Below are 5,344 nucleotides of genomic sequence, written 5' to 3'. Positions count from 1 at the left end.
CTCTCGAGCCGGGGGAAAAAAAAAAAAAAAAAACAACTGTGGCTCAGTGGGCCCACAGAAAAGACTCTACACTCCAAACAATGCGGGCCAGAAACCTACAGCTTCACCAGATCGGCTGTACAAATCCAGCAGAGTGGGATCGTGGAGAGAGCAGCCCACTGTCCCACAACACAGCCCCTGCGTGGGCTACAGGTCACTATCAGGCCTGAGACTACAAAGCTGGGCAAATAAATTCTGCAACGGTTTCACTCATGTAAAACTAACACTGTACAGTGCTGTTATCTATATCAGTGATACACAAATGGAAACTATAATATAATATTATTAATAATAATATTATATTAATATTGATATTATATTCTTGATGGCATTGGTCCAAATGGTAATGCACCAGTAACCATAGATTTTAATGCCAAAATAGAAAGAATAGGAAGCAAACATTTTTACAATTTTGACAGGCATTAAAACAAACAAAACCAAAAGTTTTATTTTCTTGCAAAATGACCTTGTTGATTGAAACTGATCACTGCAGTGGTCTATTTCACTGCAAAGCTACATGATCAAAAAATAAATAAATCATAAGATTCAAAACAACAGGGGAAAAGCATAAAAAAAACAGATGAGAATGTGAAATGTGACTAAGCTGGGCACTGAGGCTAATTTTCTTTATGGCCTCTGCAGTGCTTCTGTGGAACGGTTTAGTGATTTCACTAATGTAGTTCATCACTACTTTCTGGAGCCAGGTTCAGAGCTAAATAAACTCTACAGAAGCTAAATGAGAAAATTCTGCCAGTCTGATGCAATTTCACACATCTTGTAGAGTGCTACAGACAGAGATAAATGACACCAGTTAGACTGTTTATCAACTAGATAGTGAGCAAGCATATTACAATGGCCTTCGGAGGACTCTGACTCAATGCAATAACTGATAATGAAGACTCCTTGAAGTTATTGCCCGTCTACTCGCCACTTAACAAATGTGGCCAGTTAGCATTGAGTGTCCTGTTTATCAAGCTTAGATGAATCCTATTTGCACCTGAGTGGCTGTACATGTCAAAGATTGTTTTGTTTCAGTTTTTGATGTTGCGCTGCATAGCCCCGCTCGTGAAATCTCACTGGTCCAAAATCCTGCTCCACCTAACTGGACATTAACTTCAATTATCTTTTGATTGGCTGTGATTGTCAGCAGCATCACATTTAGTGTGAACAAAGTGGTCAATCAAAAGACCCACTGGCCAACTATGAACGCAAACTGCGTGAGGTCCCCGCATAGATTAAATTCTTTGTGAACTGTCTCGATCTCATCGTCACGCCTCTTACTTTGATTAATGAGGCAGAAATAACATGGCATGATAATACTGTCAGTGCCATCCCGGCAATAAACAGGAACAGCACCTCACCTAAGCTCTTCCAGCAGAGATTCACAGGCCTGATAAGCACCCCTCTCGCATTAAATGCAAATAATTTTCTTCTTCTCTCTAGCCCAGCCCCTAAAAAGAGAGACAGAGAGAAATCTAGGCCGTCAAGCACCAGCATATGACATAAATATTCATGAAACGGAGACTGTGTGTTTCATCAGGGCCTCACTTTTATTTCACCGGCATCTTTGCTCAGAAAGACAGAATGATACACTGCCTCATTACATAGAGAAGTGAACCAAAAGTCTGTTGCTTAAAGCATGTCTCCTTGCAAGGCCAAAACACAAAATCCTGCTCAGGCTCCGAGTCATCTGTAGCAAGGTTGATTTTGGGAAGTGAAAACTCTTTGTCACTTAGATGCAGTGCTGACTGAATGCACTAGTTAGTTTAAAATGCACAATCAGATCACAAGTCAGGCCTGTGTCGCTGACATTAATTATCCCTCAGTGTGCAGGAAGAATAGGTTATGTCTGCATGCATGGATGCATCATTATGCTTAATTGCTTCATCAAATCGTGGCTAACCTCGTTTTCGCTTCGACAGAAATTCAAGCTATGGCTCTATTTAAAATAAACTTAATAATGAGCAAGCAAATACATACTTTTTCCTCCTGGAAGGGAAAAATGTGAAGTAATAATTTTCAAAATTACCTTTCTTATGCATGCTGGCTCCAAATAAAGCTTTAAATGAAATTTCTCAAACTACAAAGCTAACTACTATTACCTGAAATGTAGGTAATTCATTTGTTTGTTTCTGCTCGTTTATGCAAAGTGCAAGTTGGCACCGTAATTGACAAAAATTTGCATACTAAAAGAAAGTGAACTGAAATGTTAAAGCAAAGGTATTCTCATATCCTTTAACACTGTTAAAGGATATTAACGGTGTTTAATGGCTTTGAATAGCAACGTTGATTCTCGATTTCTCATTTGCTACACCATCTTCTCAATTAACTACTACATTGAGTCTCTCTGATCTATAGTGCACAATAGTGTGAAGTTAGTAAGTTCAGCTTTTGAGATTACATTTAGGACAACAAAGTCACCTGACATGATCTTTTCTATACAATTAAAAATACAGACCAACACTCCTTTTCAGGTATACGAGCAGCTCATAAAATGCAGCTCTTACATCTCTGGTTTCTGGATTTAATTGAGAACAAAATCAGTCAGTACCTCAGGGTGCCCATGTAGGAGCTGATTCTTCAGACTACTTGAATCGCCTAATTAGGACTCAGTAAAAATAGAAAAGCAGACTTTTGAAGAAAGCTACATGTATAGAGGGGATAAAATTAGTGGCCTAACATCAGAGGAATGAAATATGGCAGCACTTGACTTACTAGCCTGAAACAGGGAGATACAGGCTTGTCTCAAACCAATGATAAGCAGGATGAAGCTACTGAAACAGAATGTGAAAATAAGAAGCAGCTCTTTGCAGTGTGGGTTACCTGCTAAAGGACTAAAGGCCAAAAAAAATTAAATTTGACTCATTTTTAGAAAATATATATTTACGTTATATTAAGTCTATCTTTAAGTTATTAACTCCTCTTACCAGTAAAACTCATCAAAATCAATAAGGTAAGAAAAACAATTAAACAAAAATCTTGAGCCAATTTAGTTTACCCAATAGTTAATTAAATTCAATATTTTTGAAAGCAAGTCTTAAAATATATTATTTTCTTGTTTTGGCTGATAAATTGCAAAATTCTATACTAAATTAAAATAGCTGAAATATGTAACACTAAAATTAATCATCTTAAATGCTATGTGGGCATCAAAACATTTTAATGCACAGTATGAAAAATTAATATTAAGATACACTAAAATTAGATTTAGCGGTGTTATTAACTTATTTTAAAAGATTAGCTTTTAGTGTGCTTTAGATGACAGCAAAATAATTTAAATGTAAAACTAAGGGGAAATGAGCATATACAATATCCAGTATTAACTAGTAAACATCTACTATCATAAACTTTAAAAAAAAAGTATAAAAAACAGAAAAAAGTATTTTAAAGAAATATGATATATATTAGTACTGATATGGTATGGTAGATATTTTTACTGGAAAACAATGTTCACTTTTTATTCAAAAGACAAAAGTGTAGGGAAAGCATGGAATGGCGCTTCCACATTCTGATTTCAGCTGCACAATGACAGGATTTTCTCTCAGTGTTTGCACCATCTCTCTCATCAGACAGACCTGTTTGATCTCGCTTTCTAAAAAGCCCTGACCCTAATTCAGCGAGTAGCATGCATTCACAGAGTAATTCAGAACAGAGCAGTGGAGGAAATAGGCCACCGCTCCGAGTTCTGCAGCACATCTCATTGAGAAGTCACATAGAGACAGTCTGAGTTTCAAATGGCCGAATGTCTGAGCCTAGACCATGTACAAACACAAACAAAAATATTATGCAAATTCACACAAAGCACGAGGTGGGGGGAAAAGTGTTTTACAGGATCACAATTGAATAAAACAGATTTTTAAATATTTTTTAAAACTCGTACATATACACTGGTTTAGTCCAGGTGGTATGTGAAAGTAATGTTCACTTTTTCATAAAAGCATGAAACTTGGTACACTTGTATAGTTTACAGCCCTAAACATGTTCAGAAATGGAGCCATTGCAAAAACACCTCGTGGTTGCCATGGTGACCATTTTACTTTCCGCCATAACCAAATTATGTATGTTGTGTCATATCTCCTGAACCAAACATCATTACACAGAAAAGGTGATGTCTACCCCTATGTTTTGATGGTCAAGGATTACAATGATACCATATATAAAAACATAAACTGTTCAGGTGAAGAGTTAATGGTAAAATCAGCAATGTGAGAAGGAAATAACAGTATCTGAGCATCACAGGATCACAGCATTTATAATAGTCCATATTATGGCTATTATTTTTTTCTTTCTTTGATACTTAACTAATATTTTCTTCAATAATACATTAAAAGATTGTTTTCAAGAATACTATCATATATTTCAGAGATATAAAAAAAAAATTATGTCAGGTAAATATTCCCTTACCTCTGACTGCCACTGCCACTGATTGACAGCTGTAGTGATTATATTAAAGGTAGCGCTCTTTGCTTGCTTTCTGTATTTAATCTATTCACAACTTGAATAAAAGTTTTAATAAATTAGTTTTGTCTACCTCATGTTGGAGATTTAATGCAGGTTTGGTTCGGGTCCCAGTTTTTATGTCAAATGGGTCGGGTATGGGATTAATTAGTGTTGCTGTCAGATAACGCGTCAGGTGTTCTGTTAATTACTGCGATTGTGGGAAGATAATTTCACCAGCCAGGAAAGGTGAACGAAAATGCCTCTCTGTGATGCTACCACGAGGCATCGCTTACTTATAGATCTCAGGCTTCTGGAGGGGATGTAGATTCGTAAGAGTGAGGAGGAAGTAGGAGGGTGCTGAGCCTGTGGCTGTTCTGTACGCAAACATCAATGTCTTGAACTTGATGCGAGCTGCAACCGGTAGCCAGTGCAGGGAGATAAAGAGAGGTGTGAAGTGGGCTCTTTTGGGTTCATGGAAGACCAGTCGTGTCGCTGCATTCAGAATCATTTGTCGAGGTTTGATTGTGCATGATGGAAGTTCAGCCAAAAGAGCACTGCAATAGTCCAGCCTAGAAATGACAAGGGCCTGGGCAAGAAGTTGCTCAGCATGCTCTTTTTGGAAGGGCCTGATCCTCCTGATGTTGTGCAATGCAAACCTGCATGATCGAGATGTCTTTACTATATGGTCCTTGAAGGTCAGCTGGTCACCAAAGAATAATTTTTGATGAACCTAGCAGGATGATGAAATCATGTCGTAGTCGGAGTTGCAGGGAAAACGAGAAGCTCAGTCTTTGCCAGGTTGAGCTGCAGGTGATGTTCCTTCATCCATGCCGAGATGTCCGCCAGGCAGCCTGAGATCCATGCC

The sequence above is a fragment of the Sinocyclocheilus anshuiensis genome, unplaced genomic scaffold (genome assembly GCF_001515605.1).
Source record: "Sinocyclocheilus anshuiensis isolate Anshui unplaced genomic scaffold, SAMN03320099.WGS_v1.1 scaffold330, whole genome shotgun sequence".
Lineage (NCBI taxonomy): Eukaryota > Metazoa > Chordata > Actinopteri > Cypriniformes > Cyprinidae > Sinocyclocheilus > Sinocyclocheilus anshuiensis.
This window is presented reverse-complemented; position numbering follows the sequence as displayed.